Source organism: Lithobates pipiens, unplaced genomic scaffold, assembly GCF_037356315.1.
Source record: "Lithobates pipiens isolate NorthernLeopardFrog02 unplaced genomic scaffold, aLitPip1_a1.2 Scaffold_10, whole genome shotgun sequence".
Lineage (NCBI taxonomy): Eukaryota > Metazoa > Chordata > Amphibia > Anura > Ranidae > Lithobates > Lithobates pipiens.
In genome coordinates this window covers 226,030,905-226,050,228 of record NW_027507686.1, presented here as the reverse complement: position 1 = coordinate 226,050,228, position 19,324 = coordinate 226,030,905, and positions in this window count along the sequence as shown.

The window sequence follows — 19,324 nt, the reverse complement described above, 5'->3', positions numbered from 1 at the left end:
TGGTGATAGTTAGCGCAATCCATATTATATACATATTCTTTGAATTTGTTTACTCACAAGGTGACATTCATATTAGATTGCAGCAAACTAGCATATAATCTGTTGGTTCCTTTTCGGTAGTCTATTGCTTTTTTATATTTATCCCTGACCTGTCTTGTGTGTTCCCTGGCCTTCATGATGCTTTTTGTTAACTAAGGTTCTCTAACAAACCCCTGAGGCCTTCACAGAACAGCCACATTTATACTGAGATTAAATTACACACAGGTGGACTCTTTTTACTAATTCAGTGACTTCTGAAGGCAATTGGTTCCATTCGATTTTAGCTAGGGGTATCGGAGTAAAGGGGGCTGAATACAAATGCACGCCACATATTTTTCACATATTTATATGTACAATTTTTTGAAAAATATTTATAATTTTCCTTCCACTTCACAATTATGTGCCACTTTTTGTTGTTCTATCACATAAAATCCCAATAAAATGCATTTACGTTTTTGGTTGTAACATGACAAAATGTGGAAAATTTCAAGGGGTATACTTTTTCAAGGCAATGTAAATGTTAAATATAATTGATAAATAAATTAACTTGTGTATAGGTTAATGAACTTATAAAGATATACATGGGTGTTTTAGTTATGAAAAATGGCTCCATAATGGCTCTAAAATTGACTATTAAACTAAAAAAGTTACAGAATTTCTAAGTTCTTCAAAGGAACTTTCACACCAATGTTTTTTTACAGTACTTATATATGCACAAAATCTGAAATATATGGGATGTCTGTTTTATATGGCCTAATGCTCTTTGTTGAATGCTCATTGGGCAAAAATAGGTATCGAAAGGTCTGTTCACAGTGTTTCTATATACTAGATTTCCTGAACAGGAAGTCAAACCAAAAGTGAGTGGATGAATATGATCTCACCTTTTGATCACTTTATGTTTTGATAATCCCTTTTAACTATTCAGTATTCATTCATCAATAAAGTAGCTATATCTCAATGCTTATGTGTGCCATGTGCCAGAATGACCTCACTTGCTAAACTTGGCTTTGACCGTTGACCTTCAATACTGTCTGCCCTCTGGCCTTCTCCTGAATTTACGACCATCAATATGGTCCACAGCCATTTGACCTTTGCCTTGCTGTGTACCCTGACATTGTTTGCTAGGTAATTCCTCCAACTGGTTTTGACCCTTATAGACAATCTGCCTTGGCTTTGCCTTTGAAATTTGCAGGTGCCCAGAAACAAAAGTCACATTTTCCTTGGTAGAAAGCACTACAGCTAGTCAATGTGAAATACACCTCACAGTTAAATTGAAACGGATGTGATGGGAAAACAAAATGAGACCCAGTAGATCTATATTGCGCTGACTGCTGGCTTATTTTCAAGTTACGTGGCTTGTAGAAAGCTCCTGTATGTAAAGTTAACAAGTTATATGGAAAATATTGGTAAAAACATTAGCTTTACCCCAAAAGCCCAAAGCATGCAAAAATTTCTTTCCAGTTTTGGATTAATATAGCTGGTAGAACCCGGGAAAGAGATGCCAGTGCCAGCGAGGGATCTCATAGGTGTCTGACCATTGTAACTATGATAAGTAATTGTGCCTTTAGTTACTCTTTAAGACCTGAGTGAGAACGTCTACTGCTTTAAAAGTGCCACAGCTTTCTTCTAAAAACCTGACATGAGTTTTAATCTGTACCCAAACATCAAAGTTTTAGCTTTACATTTACTTTAACTGAAGGACCCACAGCCAAAGGTTTCCATCTAGAACTGCTTAACTTGGGTTAAGCTTTTCCAACTGGGTAAAGGTAAATGTGAAAGATTTGCCTACAGGAACCAGCCAGATATTGGCTTTTATTTCCTGTTTTGTGGTACAAATATACCAGCTGGAATCTGATTGGCTCCTAAACTCTACAGCAGGGTAATTTGCCTTCAAAGCATAACAATGACTTGGCATTATTTGGCACCAATATCTCTGCTTTAACTTTTAGTTTCTCCACTGTGCCCACTGAGTTTTCTCAGCGCCTAGTTGTGGGCCTTTTGGCAGGTGCTAGTAGGTCTTAGCCCTTGTACACACGGTCGGAGAATCCGTCGGAATGTGTCCTATCGGACCGTGTCGTCGGATAATCCGACTGTGTGTGGTATGCATCGGACTGATTCCGTCTGAATATCCATTGGACCCAATTTTCCAACATGTGTGTGTGTATGTATGTATATGTATGTGTATATATATATATATATATATATATATATATATACATATATACATACAATGGCCTAAGGATGGGGATGTATTGTGAGGGCTTCAGGACGGGAAAAGGATGACACAACATGACAGACCCAAGATGATGGAGAGGTTCTTCAAAAGACAGTTATGTGAGTGCCCTATCCAACAAGAAGTGGGCTGGGACAGCTTGGTGCTAAACGCTGTCCAATCCAAGTCTCTAACACTCACACAGGCTTGCACCCACATCTGGAATTTGAAAATATAATGCTCTTTGCCATAGCAAACAATTGGTAGGTAAGCACTATCATTTGCATACTGGTGGTGGTGGGAAAGGTGTTACATGCATATGGTTACATAAATACTGACTTTGCGAAATTCACTATTTGCATGGGATTCCATGGGCGCAGTGAGTGATGCGGCTTTTCCTTCTCAGTAGCATAGTCACAGGTTCTCTTTGAAATCCTCCTTCCTCTAGCCATGTGTCTTTTTAGAACCCAAAGCGATTCCTCACCAGGGAAATAGTGCAATGCAATCCATATGTGTGCCGTATGACATATTTTTCTCATATCTCATATTTTGAATGCTGCAGATGTAAAGAAAAAGAAAATAATATACTTCAGTTATGACTGCACTCATATTTATACCGTATGCTGTAACCGCAGACTTGTGAACTGTGTAAAACACTAGGTACATATAGCGGTTCTATTAAAATATATATTGCCATAGAGCAGAAGACCGTAAAAAATTATAATCCACATGTTCAGCTATATTAATAAGACTGCAGTGATGTATTTTTAATAAATATTTAAAACGGAAAAATATTCCCTACAAGCGTTCACCAGAGTGGAAAGGTGAGATCTTACAAGTGAAGTAAAATAAACGCCATCTAAAAGTTGGAGCATGTGGCAATCAGATTGCATGGGCATCATAATTGGACCTATAAGCTAAGAATAAAGCTGAAATAATTACATGATAAGTATTTATCTGCCACAAAATAAGTAGCATAGTACTCTTATGATCCTTCTACACCTGCTGTACTACATGGAAGTATAGTATAAGGACAGTGATTACGCTTTTCCGAGCCTTCAGGTCTTCTACAGACTCTGTGCCACTGGACATTGTCAATTCACATGCAGAGCGTGGCTTGACCCCCACCCATGCTCTCTCCTCATTGGCCCACTGGCTGTGATTGGCAGCAGGAGCCAATGGTTTCCACTGTGGTGTGAGCCAATGAGGAGACAGAGACCCGTGAGCTGCTGCTCTCATGCACATTGCTGGAATGAGATGGGGCTAAGGTAAATATAAGAGAGGGCTGGGGGGAGAGCTGCACCCAGGGTGTTTTTTTTATCTTAATGCATAGAATGCAAAAACAAAATTGCCTTTAGAACCACTTTAAGACTGCCCTCCATCATCTAGGGGGGCGAACTGAGGGTGTGAACTGCTAGAAAATTTAAAGGGTACATTTACAGAAAAATATGTAAGGTGACATTTTGAGGACACTGACCAGGGTATACTTTTGCAGTAAACAGAGAGTGGTGAGAGGCCGCTGACAAACTCCACATTGCAACTTGCTAAAAGAGGGACAGAGGTGTCTGCAAGAGACCATGCCAGTATTAGTCCTTAAAGGGACACTACCTTGAGCGCTGTACCATAACAGTAGGGCCCCAATGAGCAGGTCATTGGAAGGAATAGAGTAGCATTATACTGACTGTTGACTGTTACTGTGGTATACAGTGTATATATATAATATATATATATAAACACACACACATACAGTGATGTGAAAAAGTATTTGCCCCCCTTCCTGAATTTTTTATCTTTTTTGCATATTTCTCACACTTAAATGATTCAGATCATCAAACAAATTTTAATATTACACAAAGATAACCCGAGTAAATCCAAGATGCAGTTTTTAAATGATTATTTTGATTATCGAGGGAAAAAAGGTGTTGAAACGTGCCTGGCCCTATGTAAAAAAGTAATTGCGTCCTTCCAGGCCTCACTTGCCTCAGGTAAGATCAGTGTTCATGATTCAGCAATGAGAAATAGACTGGGCAAAAATGGCATCCCTGGGAAAGTTCCAAGGCCAAAGCCACTGCTGACCAAAAAAAACACAAAGGCTCATCTGACATTTACCAAAAACATCTTTATTATCCCCAAGACTTTTAGGCAAACATTCTGTGGACTGATGGGACTAAAATTTTACTTTTTGGAAGGTGTGCATTCTGTTACATCTGGCATAAAAATAATACAGCATTTCATAGCAAGAACATCATACCAACAGTCGAACATGGTGGTGGTAGCGTGATGATCTGGGGGCTGCTTTGCAGCTTTAGGACATGGACGACTTACCATAATTGATGGAACCATGAATTCTGAGCTCTACCAGAAAATCCTAAAGGAGAATGTCTGGCCATCAGTTTGTGACCTCAAGCTCCAGTGCACTTGGGTAATGCAGCGGGACAATTATCCGAAACACAACAGCAAGTCCACCTCCAAATGGTTCAAACAAAGCAAAATGTAGGTTTTAGAATGGCCTAATCAAAGCCTGGACTTAAATCCAATTGAGATGCTGTATCATGACCTTCATGCTGGAAAAACCTCAAATGTGGCTGAATTAAAACAATTCTGCAAAGAAGAGTGGGCCAAAATTGCTCCACAGCAATGTGAAAGACTCATTGCCAGTTATTGCAAACGCTTGATTGCAATTGTTTCCACCAAGGGTGGCACAACCAGTTATTAGGTTTAGGGGGCAATTACTTTTTCACATAAAGCCAGGCAGGTTTGGACAGCTTTTTTGCCTTAATAAATGAAACCATCATTTAAAAACTGCATTTTGTATTTATTTGGGTTATCTTTGTGTAATGATAAAATTTGTTTGATGATATGAGTCATTTAAGTGTGAGAAATATGAAAAAATAAAAAATAATCAGGAAGGGGGCAAATACTTTTTCACATCTCTGTATATACACTATATTACCAAAAGTATTGCAATGCCTGCCTTTACACACACATTAACTTTAATGGCATCCCAGTCTTATTCCGTAGGGTTCAATATTGAGTTGGCCCACCCTTTGCAGCTATAACAGCTTCACCTCTTCTGGGAAGGCTGTCCACAATGTTTAGGAGTGTGTCTATGGGAATGATTGATCATTCTTCCAGAAGTGCATTTGTGAGGTCAGGCACTGATGTGGTTGAGAAGGCCTGGCTTGCAGTCTCCGCTCAAATTCATCCCAAAGGTGTTCTGTCGGGTTGAGTGCAGGCCAGTCAAGTTCCTCCACCCCAAACTAACTCATCCATGTCTCTATGGACCCTGCTTTGTGCACTGGTGCGCAGTCATGTTGAAAGAGGAAGGGCCATTCCCAAACTGTTCCCACAAAGTTGGGAGCATGAAATTGTCCAAAATGTCTTGGTATGCTGACACCTTAAGAGTTCCCTTCACTGAAATTAAGGGGCTAAGCCCAAAACCCTGAAAAGCCCTAATTCCCCCTCTACCAAATGATTTGGACCAGTGCACAAAGAAAGGTCCATAAAGACATGGATGAGTTTTGTGTGGAGGAACTTGACTAGCCTGCACAGAGTTCTGACCTTAATCCGATAGAACACCTTTGGGATGAATTAGAGCGGAGACTGCGAGCCAGGCCTTCTCGTGCAACATCAGTGCCTGACCTCACAAATGTACTTCTGGAAGAATGGCCAAACATTCCCATAGATACACTCCTAAATCTTGTGGACAATCTTCCCAGAAGAATTGAAGCTGTTATAGCTACAAAGGGTGGGCCAACTCAATATTGATGCCATTAAAGTTCATGTGTGTGTAAAAGCAGGTGTCCCAATACTTTTTGTAATATAGTGTGTGTGTGTGTGTGTGCGTGTGTGTGTGTGTGTGTATGTATGTATGTATATGTGTATGTGTGTGTATGTATGTATATATATATATATATATATATATATATATATATATATATATATATATATATATATAATCTCCCTAGTTAAGATTGCCAAATAGACCTTAGGAGGGGTTGTGTTTTATAACAGTTATTGTTTCTCCAGCATATTATTCCTATTACTTAATTGTTGTAGTACATTTATCTTACAGTTTAAACATTGTAGTGTAATTCTAGTTCACTGCAGTATATTTCTTCTTTTGCTTACCTGGTTGCAATATACTATTTGCTATTACCCAACCAGTTGCCGTGTCATTCCTGGTGTCTCTTCATTTTGAGTCTTTAGGATGTATATACAGCTACCTGCAATTCCTAGCCAGGTGTGTCAGAGTGTGTGGCACTGCTCACAGGGTCCTGGGCACAGGAACAGGGGGATTCAACACATTAAGCAGCTCCTTCAGGAGTAAGCACATTGTATATTGTATACAGTGCCTTGACATTTTCCACATTTTGTCATGTTGCAACCAAAAACGTAAATGTATTTTATTGGGATTTTATGTGATAGGCCAACATAAAGTGGCACACAGTTGTGAAGTGGAAGTAAATGGTTTTCAACATTTTTTACAAATAAATATTTGAAAAGTGTGGTGTGCATTTGAATTAATCCCCCCAGAGTCAATACTTTGTAGAACCACTTTTCCCTGCAATCACAGCTGCAAGTCTTTTTGGGGATGTCTCTACCAGCTTTGCACATCTACACAGGGCCATCTTTAAGGCAGGGCAAAAGGGGCAGCTGCCCTGGGCCCTGTCATTGTTATGGAGCCCAAAGTGATTGCCTCATACTTGACAACTATCCCAGTTTAAATTCCCTTGTCCCTTGAAGTTTTAGTCCTGTGCTGTGTCCCGATATTTCAGTGTGAAGTGCTGGTACTAATGCTGCCCAGCTCTGCTCTATTGTTATGTACAGATGACTCACCTGCAGACCCTGTATTTACATGTAAATAACCGGCATTCATATGCAAACAGAGGAGGCATTACTAAGTAAATAGCTGTGTCTGGCAGCATTGATATGTAAATAAAGGTAGCATTCAAATGTATATCATGCTCCCCTGCAGTGAGGAGATGATGTGCTGAAACCTCTAGCAACCAATCAGTGAGCAGTAATACTGTACAGTAATCTCTAGCAACCAATTAACAAGCAGAAATCATTTGCTGTAACCTCTAGCAACTAATCAGTGAGCCGTAATGTGTGCTGTAACCTCTAGCAACCAGTCATTAAACAGTAATGATATGCTGTAACCGCTGGCAACCAATCGCAATTGCTGCCTGATCTGATACAGTAAACTGATTTTAAGCCTATCTGCTATTTATTGCATTTATCGTATGTCTCAGAGCAGGTGGAGAGTGAAATTGCATGGGGGGGGGGGGGGGGGGTTGGTGGCAATATTAAAAACGGCCCTGCATCTACAGAGTAACATATTTGCCCATTCTTCTTTGCAAAATAGCTCAAGCTCTCTCAGATTGGATGGAGAGAGTCTGTGAACAGCAATTTTCAAGTCTTGCCAATGCTCTCCTTGCCCGGCCTTTCAGTTTAGGTGGAAAGCCATGTCTTGATAGGTTTGCAGTTGTGCCTTAGGCTAGGTTCACACCATAGCGATGCGGGAACGCCGCGAATCCGCTGCGTTTTCCCGCATCGCATGCCTCCCGCCGGCAGTTCACACTGCCCTATGCGGACTGCTGGGAGTGTCAATGAAATCTTAATGACACCCCCAGACCAGTCCGCATATCGCAGTGCGATCTGCAAACTAGGACAGGAATCGGATCGCATGGTGTGAACACCCATGCGATCCGATTCTGTTGCGGACCAAAAAAAGGGTCCTGTGCAAGTTTGCGGCGGGTGCGATGCGAATTCAGCCATACTATCTGTATGGCTGAACTCGCATCGCACAGACAGATCGGATGTGATTTGCACTGCAGTGCGGTGCGAATCACATCCGGATCTCTCACCCGCAGCGGTGTGAACCCAGCCTTACTCCTTCCATTTTCAGATGATGGATTGAACAGTGCTCCGTGAGATGTTTTTTTATAGCCTAGCCCTGCTTTAAACGTCTTCACAACTTTATCCCTGAACTTTCTGGTGTGTTCCTTGGCCTTCATGATGCTGCTTGTTTACTAAGGCTCTCTAACAAACCTCCTGAGGGCTTCACAGAACAGCTGTATTTATACTGAGATTAAATTGGGTGGCACAGTGGTGTAGTGGGTAGCACTTTCACCTAGCAGTAAGAAGGGTCACTGGTTCGAATCCCAACCACGACACTACCTGCCTGGAGTTTGCCTGTTCTCCCTGTGGCTGCGTGGGTTTCCTCCGGGTACTCCGGTTTCCTCCCACACTCCAAAGACATGCTGGTAGCTTAATTGGATCCTGTCTAAATTGTCCCTAGTATGTATGAATGGGAGTTAGGGACCTTAGATTGTAAGCTCCTTGAGGGTAGGGACTGATGTGATTGTACAATGTATATGTAAAGCGCTGCATAAATTGATGGCGCTATATAAGTAACTGAAATAAATAATAATAAATAAATTGCACACAGGTGGACTCTATTTACTAATTAGGTGACTTCTGAGGGCAATTGGTTCCACTAGATTTTAGTTAGGGGTATCAGAGTAAAGGGGGCTTAAAAAAAAAAAAAAAAAAGGACGTCACACTTTTCAGATATTTATAGTTTTCCTTCCACTTCACAATTATGTGCCACTTTGTGTTGGTCGATCACATAAAATGCCAATAAAATGCATGTATGTGTTTGGTTGTATGTACAGTGGTGTGAAAAAGTGTTTGCCCCCTTCCTCATTTCCTGTTCCTTTGCATGTTTATCACACTTTAGGCCTCATGCACACGGACGTTTTTACAGCCACTTTTTTGAGCTTTTTTTGCAGCTTAAAAACGGCTGTCCATGTTAGTCTATGGCTTCATGCCCACCTAGGCGTTTTTGAGCTGCAAATGGCATAGGCGTTTTTAAGCTGTAAAAAAAACCCAGGACCAGTGCGTTCCGTGGCGTGGAGCTAGAGCTGTAAAAACGCGAATCGTGGGAAAACGCGCATAAACGCGCAAAAACGCACATAAACGCGCAACATATTTTCTTTGTTTTCTGAGTGCTATAGCCAAGAGATGTGTTTCTTAAAAAACGCTACTTAACGCTAACGCTAAAAAACGCGCAAAAACGCCAATGCAAAACGTGGTAAAATCTAAATGTATACAGTGGTGTTGCGCTCCTTAATTAACTATGTCAATAAATATGTGAAGTACACAGTGTACAAAAATTAAAAAGTGAGTAATCCTACAAACGTTTAACTATAAACACATAATTTAACATCCAAAAAGTGCATTAAATAAAGTGCATTTAGGTGCAAAGATAGGTATATAATATATCTCAATCTAAAGTGCACAGATTGCAGTGACAGCAGGATCTACAGCGTAACTAAACGCTTGATAATATAATGTCCAAAGGTGCAGCAGGTATAGGTATATAATATATCTCAATCTAAAGTGCACAGATTGCAGTGATAGCAGGATCTACAGCGTGACTAAACGCTTGATAATATAATGTCCAAAGGTGCAGCAGGGAAACAAAAAAAGCAATAGAAATATATAAGAAATTAAAAAAAATTATATAAAGTATATTCCACAGTCCGTATTAAATCATGCACTGAGAAAAATCCACTCTGTGTGCAAATATCTGATAATCCCGTGAGTGAATCGTTATTCCATAGGTGATAACGTGCAAGGTGTCCACACACTGGTAGCAATGGCTACCTTACCTTACTGCTGTAAGGTAACAGCATATATCCTTTTAAGCAGGTGGTAGATGTAAACAGCAATGGGTGCCCCCCTCTCTAGGTCCTCAGTCACAGGTAGCATATACATCCATAGGAGAAGAGAAAACGCTAATAGTGAAGTATGTAATGTAATCCAAACTTTATTTTAAAAGGACATAGTCCAGGGTACTCACATTTTAGCATAAAACATAAATGCAGACAAAACTTTACACGAAGCGACAGCATCAAACGAACGAGCAGGTAGTGTGTACTACGACCGTCACTTCCGGTATCCTCCTAGTCCAATCCTACGCGTATCGTCACTTGGACATGTGACTTCATCAGGGAATGATGAAGTCACATGTCCAAGTGACGATACTCCTGGGAAGGTTCACCACTGTTCCATGTCTTCGCCATTTGTGGATAATGGCTCTCACTGTGGTTCGCTGGATTCCCAAAGCTTTGGAAATGGCTTTATAACCCTTTCCAGACTGATAGATCTCAATTACTTTCTTTCTCAATTGTTCCTGAATTTCTTTGTGATGTGTAGCTTTTAAGGATCTTCTGGTGGACCTTACTGTGTCAAGCAGCTCCTATTTAAGTGATGCCTTGATTGTGAACAGGTGTGGCAATAATCAGGCTTGGGTGTGGCTAGAGAAATTGAACTCAGGTGTGGACAACCACAGTTATAGTATGTTTTAACAAGGGGGGCAATCACTTTTTCACACAGGGCCATGATGGTTTGGATTTTTTTTCACCTTTAATATTAAACACCTTCATTTACAAATTGCATTTTGTGTTTACTTGTGTTGTCCTTGACTATTGTTTAAATTGGTTTGATGTTCCGAAACACTTAAGTGTGACAAACATGCAAAGGAACAGGAAATGAGGAAGGGGGCAAACACTTTTTCACACCACTGTATGTGGAAAATTTCAAGGGGGTATGAATACTTTTTCAAGGCACTGTATAAACTTTGTTGGATTTGAATTTAGATAGTTGTCACTTTCGAGAAGCTGGCCCAACGCAATAATGTGTCGTTGATACAGGGATATAGGACTATGCTAGTCATTCAGTTAGGATTTAAATGTACCTTATATGGCAGGGCTAGGGACCTTGGGGGTTCCCTACCCCTGTTATATGGCAACAGAAGATAGAAGAAGAAGAAAAAGTTATGCCCTTGCTGCTATAAATGTGTCCAGACAAAATGGTTTATCAAGAAACTGCAAAGGGAGTCATGGGAGGACCTAATGTTCAGGTTGTTAGGTCCTTTAGTATTCCCGAGCACAGCAGTACTCAGACTGTGTAAAAGGGGGCAGCACTTCAGGCCATTGAAGCCCCGCTGCATGCTAATGTGGTAGCACGGAACATGCTGGTGAGACGTGAGAGCAGAGAGATAACATCATTACACCATTGCTGCTCCTTCACTGCCCTATCGCAGGCTGAGGATGGGGAGGTGACCTAGTTGTTTAACTGCAGAAGAAAAGAAGTCACGTTCCTGGTGGTTGTAACTGGCAGGGCTTTAAAAAAAAATCTGGGCAGAAAATCAAATCCTTTGAGTACAAGAATAAAGGTATAAGCATTCCTTTGTCCGCTTCAATGGTGTGCTTAGCTGTTTGCTGGGTGTTCAGCTTTAAGTTCCATCTACATTTTTCCGTGAAGGAACTTCTAGGAATAAAGTAAAAATAATTAGGAAGTTCTTTGGCCTTTCCCTAGCACACGTCCTTTTGTTTTTGATGTTTTTTTTTCCTCCCCTTCACTAAGTGTTTGGGAAAGGCGTCACTGCTTTCCTTGCCACTATTTCTGAAGCCTTTGTGCCCTGTTGGCTCAGAGTAGATGACACAAGAGGAAACAATGAAGGTGGCTTTGCATTCAGAGGACATTTTGGTGCTTTATCTGGCGTCCAGGGAGCGTGTTGCAGATCGAGTTTTTCTCTGGAAGCCCGCAGAAGGGCGCAGGAAGGACGCTTGTAATCACTTAGGGGAGGGAGACTAATTAGCTGAATCAGTCTCAAAGGAAAGAGAGAAGCCTGAGGGGGATATTTGGGAGTTGGGAAAGATGATTTGAGCTTGCTGAAAAGCAAAGCAGTCTGAAGAGAGTCATATGGTTGAATCAAGTTGGTGCTGGGAGAGGATGTTTTTGTACAAGACAAGCCAATGTGCCTTGCAGAGATGTGCACTAAATTGCATTGCCGTAACATTGTAATGGCCACCCTTTGCGTGGCAAACAAACATTAGCTTGAATGGAACTTTTATTGGAGTTTGCACCCTCTAAATGAATTAATTTTAGTGCAAGTTAAAGCCTGACCCTTGTTTGGTTTTTAGATTGATTTGGAAAACAAAATTCCTTTCAGGTTTTTCCCTGCCTGGCCCCATGGTGGAAATTTTCCTTTACTTCCTGTTCCTTTGACACCAAGATAATAAAAGGAGCAAGAGGTTGTCACCAAAACCAGAAAGCACAGATGGCAAAAAAACAAAAAATATCTACTAAAATGTGTTTTTTATTTGTGTTCCTGTCGGAGTTATTTTCCACTGATTTCTGTCATGTCAAGATGTGAGAAGAAATCTCCTCAGCAGAAATGCAGATGACAATTGAATCCTAATAGAGGCTTAAAGTGGAAGTAAACCCTCCTATCGTTTTCAGCCAAGGAAGCTGCCATTTTGGCCTCCCTTTAATCTTTAACTGCCATGAAGCTGCACATGTGATCAGTTATGTTACCAGCCATTGGATGGTTTGACAGTTTGGTTGAGAGCACAACCAATGTGACAGTTAACATTTCCGGCATGCCATGCTTTTTCAAACTGTTAGATCGATGGGGTTACTTCCGCTTTAAACCCTTCCATAGCCTATCAAAGACAAAATCAACCCCAAATCCAACCACTGTCCAAATCTTGTAGACTTCAGCTCTGTAACATCTCCAAAATACGCTCCTTTTTACCTGTTGAAACCACAAAGCAACCTTTTCACTCCCTTGTTATCGCTTGCCTTGTCTATTGTAAGTCCCTCCTCATAGGCCTACCTCTTCACAGGCTATCCTGTGTTCAGTTTTTTATGAATGCTGCTGCCAGACTCATCCACCTTACCAACCATTCAGTGTCCACCACCTCTCTTTGCCGATCCCTCCACTGACTCCCCATTGCCCAACACATAAAATGTATAACAATAACATACAATGCCATTTAAAACTGTGCTCCCAGCGCTATATCACCAATATTGTCTCCAAATATCACCCAAACCATCCCCTCCGTTGCACTCAAGACCTCCTGCTCTCTAGCTCCCTTGTCTCCTCCTCCCAAGCTCATCTTCAAGACTTCTCTCCCATGCTCTGTCACTCTGGTCTACTTTTAGGGAATTCCTGAAAACTCATCTCTTCGGGAAGCCTATCCTGTCTTCTGTTAATCTTTTGTTTTTCCCATCAGTTCCTCCATCACAGTTATTACCTTTTGTTCCACCAGTCCCTCCCTATTAGATTATAAGATCCCAGGAGCAGGGCCCTCCTAATGCCCCATACATACGGTCGGAAATTACGACAGAAAAAGTCTGATCAGATTATGTTGTTGGAAAATCTGATCATGTGTGGGCTCTATCTGACTTTTTCTGTTGGAATTTCAGATGGAAAAAGTTTGAGAGCTGGATCTAAAATTTTCCTACAAGAAAATACGATCTGACTTTTTCCGATCATGTGTAGTGAATTCCGATGCACAAAGTGTCACGCATACTCAGAAAAAATTTGGAGAAGAAAGCTATTGGCTACTGGCCTCTACGTAGTCCCGTCGTACATGTATAACGTCAACTCATTCCGAATGATCGGATTTTCCGACAACTTTGTGCGACTGTGTGTATGCAAGACAAATTTCGGCCAAACTCTGTTGGAAAAAATCTGTATTTTGTGGTCGGAATGTCCGGCCGTGTGTATGGGGCATAACTCTCATGTATTGAATTTTATTGTTGCTGTATTGTTTCCCTTTGTATTGTAAAGCACTGCACAAACTGTTGGTGCTATATAAATTCTGTATAATTATTATAATAAAAAAAATAAAACTTTTGGTTGGAGTTAGGCTTAAGGTACCTATATAAGTAAAGACATCTATGCTTACTAAAGTTGACCATGAGCATTAAGATTTCTGTTGTTCAGCTACATGGACTGAACAAAAGAAACTACCCAATTTCCCCATCCACACTAAACAGTGTGGCTGAAAGAATTTGCAGTGCAGACTATTCTGTTCTGACAATTGGTCCCTAACTCGCATTCATACATACACTAGGGCCAATTTGGATAGGAGACAATTAACCTAATAGCATGTCATTGGAATGTGCGAGGAAACCTACACAGGCACAGGAGGGACATATAAACTCTGTGCAGGTAGTATTGCTGCGGTTGAGATTTGAACTGTGTAGAATATGGATGTGTTGTGGCGTTACATAGATGTGTGAGGACCTGGGGGTGGGAACAGTAAGTAGAAAGTTATGCAGTGAAACTAAAAAAGGTTAAGGCCCCTTTCACAAGAACGATCAATTCAGGCCCGCCTGTCAGTTTTTCAGGCGGACCTGAATGGATGCTCCACAGAAGTCTATGGAGCGTCGGATGTCAGCGGTGACATGTCCGCTGACATCCGACCCGCTCCGAAAAAGTGTGACGGAGGAAAAAGTTATTTTTCCATCCATCATCGGATCGGGTGACGACGGACACTGCGGTCCGTCGTCATCCGATGTCCCATAGGGGAGAGCGGCGCTGTGACAGGTCTGTCCCTGCACAGTGTGCAGAGACGGACCCATCATCTTCTGCTCAGCGGAGATCGCTCTGGCGATCCCCGCTGAGCAAGCGGACATCCACGGGGCGGATCAGCACTGATCCGCCCCGTGTGAAAGGGGCCTTACACGTGGCTCACTGCTGGCTGAAAATAAATTAATTCTTTATAAGGTCTGTCTGATGATTCATCATTGTTTCCATAAAATCTACATGGTGACAGAAGTGAGATCGCTGAAACATCATGGCTCATAATCTATGTGGCATACAACCCCTAATCTTTAATAATGACATTGCTAAGAACTGTCTGAAATTCAAAAGGGAATGGGACGTGTACAGCAAAGCATGACTTTCAGACAAGTCAAAAAAGATACAAGCTTACACTCTTCTCAATTTTGCTGGTTCAGATGCACTAGATAAATATGAGTCATTTAATTTTCAAGAAAATTAGGACAAAGAGGATCCTGATGTCTTAACCTCCCCTAGCAGTAATACCGAGTGTATCTCTGAGTTAATTTTCAGTACCAAAAACGGTAACCCTGAGCCACACTTGGGATTACACTGCAGTATCCAGGTACAGGTACTTACCTTGTCCCTAGGATCCTGCGATGTCCTCCAGCTGTATCCTCTGGCTGGATCCCCTGCCCGATGTATCACTGTTCCAGGCTCCGTTCCCTGCAAGCACTGCAACGCATGGGGACGGAGCCCACCGGCAAATTCAAAAAAGTACAAAAAACATAACACACACAATACATTGTAATCTGTAGATTACATTACTGTACCAAATAATTTCATCTCAGTTTTGTCCCTAGTGCATTGTCCAGTCCCTGCATGCACTTTTACCATTCTTTCTGCCTGGAAACTTAACAATGTCCATGGCATCCAAAAAGTGTCCCTCTACGTTAAAAGTGGCTAGAAAACAGCAGTAGTGAATTAGAAATACTTGCAGAAATGAGCGATAGTGATTCTTTGGGAAATTCGTTATCAGACACTGGAAGTGACGACATCGATGATTCTGCGACTGAGCTCAGTGATTTGCAAACTTGGTGCTCTATTGACTGTAGTACGGATCACGCAGCACTGAGCTCAGCCGCAGAATCGTCGCTGTCGTCACTTTCAGTGTTTGATATCAAATTTCCCTACTAATTACTATTGCTCAAGTCTGAAAGTGAATCTAATTCACTATCGCTGTTTTCTAGCTGGTCTAAAACCGCTTTTGACATAGGTGAAAGTTTTCCATTGTACTGATTGAGACGTCTGACTTTGTGCAATTCCATGTTTCAAAAATATTCATACCCGGGATGTTTATTAAACCAATATGTAGTGTCCAGTATTACAGTGACTAGTAATATTGCACCCTTGTTTGGACAGATTTCAGTGTTTTTGATTTGATTACATTATTAAATAAAATGTATTATATTTTTATTTTTTAGAATTATTTACAGTTATTTATTATGTTATAATTTATGATTTTGTGTTTCAAACTTTATCATACCTGGGATGTCTACTAGACTCTTGTTTGGAGAGATTTAAGTGAGTTATTCCTAAGAATTACAGGCCTACAATATAAAATGACAAATTTCCATGCAAAACAATGTACCGCTTTGACATTCAAAAATCAGACATAATCATACCGCCAGGAAGGTTAATCAAGAAATTTGATGAGATATGCTTACCACAACGTAATGTGATAATATACAGACATGCATTTAACATGATGGCTCAGAAATATGATGAAGGAATACAATCCTATGTAACCACACTGAGACTGCTGTCTAAAAAATTTGATTTTGGTGCACAGATGAACTGATACGTAACGGGATTATATGTAGTATCTACAATGATGCAGTTTGTGCTCAGTTGTTAAAGGAGAAAGATTTGACACTGGAATTAGCCATCAGAATATGTATGTTTGTTTGAACATTCTGAAAGGGACACTAAGAAACTAAAAAGAGAGGCAGAAGTGTTTGTGGTACAACAGAACAAAAGACAATGTAGCAACTGTTGTAGTGAACACGCTACTGAGCGCAACAAGTGTCCGGCTCTTAACAAAAGGTGTAACTCATGAAACAATCGGAATCATTTTGCAAAATGTTGTAGGTCCAAGCCTCAAAATAGAGGTGCATGGACAAAATGTGCACAGAATTAATGAAGTGGAAAGTGATGATCACCAAAATTGTTTTCTTTGTGAAAGTGTGGACCTAATTGCAAATAAAGGAGAAATATTCACCACCCTCTCTGCAGCATGCAACAAACATGTCAAGTTGAAAATTTACACTGGTGTCAAATGTAATGTCATGTCTTTATCCACATTGCACAGCATTGACCCCAAAGCTGAAATTGATAAGTCAAATAAAGTAAACCTGATAACTTATGGCGGTCAAACAATTCAGACACTGGGCACTTCTACCCTGGATCTATCAGGGGACAAGCTGCTATTCCACATTGTGGATAGAAATGTTAAGAGCTTGCGAGGCTTACCAGACAGCATGCATTTAAATGGAATCCAACTCAGACCAGAAGTACATGCAGTACAACAACAGGCTTCTGAGATGACCGATTATGAGGACTTATGTCAAACGGACACTATTGGTAAGCTTCCAGTCATGTATCACATGCACTTAGATGAAACAGTACAGCCTACTGTTGTGCCCCTCGAAGGATCCCACTGGTTATAAAAGACAGTCTTGCAAGAGTTGGACAGGATGACTAGACTGGGCATCATCACACCAGTGCAGGAGGCTACCCCTTGGGTGTCTGCCATGGCAGCAGTTGTCAAGAAAGATGGCACTGTCCACATATGCATTGATCCCATGCACCTCAATAATGCTCTCCCGAGGCCTTACCACCCATTAAAGACTGTAGAGAAAAGCTGATATGCAACAGGCAAAAGTCTTCAACATTCTAGATGCAAAATGTGGGTTCTGGCAAATCCCTCTGGATGAGGAACCATCATTACGCACAACATTTATGATACCATTTGGGAGATAGAAATGCTTACAGATGCCATATGGAATTTCAACTGGAAGCAAAGTCATTCAGAGATGTATGGAACAGCTCTTTGCTGGACAGCCATGTGAAATAGTCGTGGATGATCTCTTGATTTGGGGATCCTCCATTGAGGAACATGAAAAATTAAATGTTTATTAAACCGCGTCAGAGCCATCAATATGCAGCTCAACCCTACCACATGCCACTTCAGGATCCATATGTTGGACACCTTCTGACAGATAAAGGTGTCAAGCCTGACCCAAAAGAAACCAAAGTCATCCATCAAATGCCTGCTTCAGAGAACAAACATGGATTGCAAAGGTTTCTTGGCATGACCAACAATCACTCGAAGTTCATTCATCACTACAGTGAGATAACATCTCCACTCCACTCCATCAGATTCTGTACTAAAGATTCTGACTGGTGGTGAATTAAACAACATGCTGTTGCTGTGGATACATTGAAAGCACAATTAACTAGTCCACCTATCCTACAGTATTTTGATGTGCATAAGCTCATTGTATCGTCTGCTGATGCTTTCCAGCATGGCCTTAGTGCAGTCTGTCTTCAAGATGGGAGGCCTGTGGCTTTTGCATCAGGAAACCTCACTGAGACTGAAACATGCTATGCACAAATTGAGAAGGAATTATTGGGACTACTATTTGCCTGTGTAAAATTCCATGATTCTATGGCTGCCCTGTGACTGTGGAGACGGAGCATCAGCCACTCATAACCATACTGAGAAAACACCTGCACACAGCATCTGCGTGCATCAAGCGAAATGATGCTAAAGCTTCAACGCTACCACCTAAATGTAATCTATAAACGAGCCCCTGAACTGTTTGTTGTGGATGCTCTTTCACGTGCACACCTCCCCACTTTTGATAACTCTGGAGCTATTAAGGATTGTGATGTGTTGGCTCTGGAAGGGGGTGTTGTCATCCAGAAGGATTCAGGAACTAAAGCAAGAAACACAGGCAGATGCCACCTGTCAGCGCCTCATGGACATGATTTTTAATGGGTGGCTTGGCTCCTTTAAGGAAATCCCACAAGATATCCGACCATTCTACTCTATGACGGATGAATTGACAGTGGATGATGGATTAATCCTGCGTGGTCAGATATGTAATCCCTCACTTTCTCCAGAAATACTACTTGACACAGCTCCATTAAGGTCATCCTGACATCCATCCCACTAAGCGAAGGGCATGTGAAACCATGTTTTGGCCCACCTTATACACTGACATAGAAGTTTCCAGATGTGCCCCTATGACAGCACCAGATGAAAGAACCTTTAACTCTTCACCAAATACTGGACAGACCATGGTCTATCACAGCACCTGACATATTTGAGTGGTCAAACAACGATTACCTGGTCTTGGTCTTGGTAGAGTCGTACTCTGGCTGCTGGGAATTTGATGTCCTCCCAAACATTTCTAGTAACAAAGTTATCAGGACAATAAAGCAGATATTCTCCACACATGGAATTCCCTATCAATTGATGACTGACAATGCAACATCATTTTCAAGTAGAGAATTCAAGAACTTTACTCACTAATGGGATTTTCAGCACATCACTAGCAGTCCCAATTATTCTAGATTCAATGGTCTTGCAGTGCGTAGTGTAAGATCGGTCAAGCATCTCCTAGAGAAATGTGCAC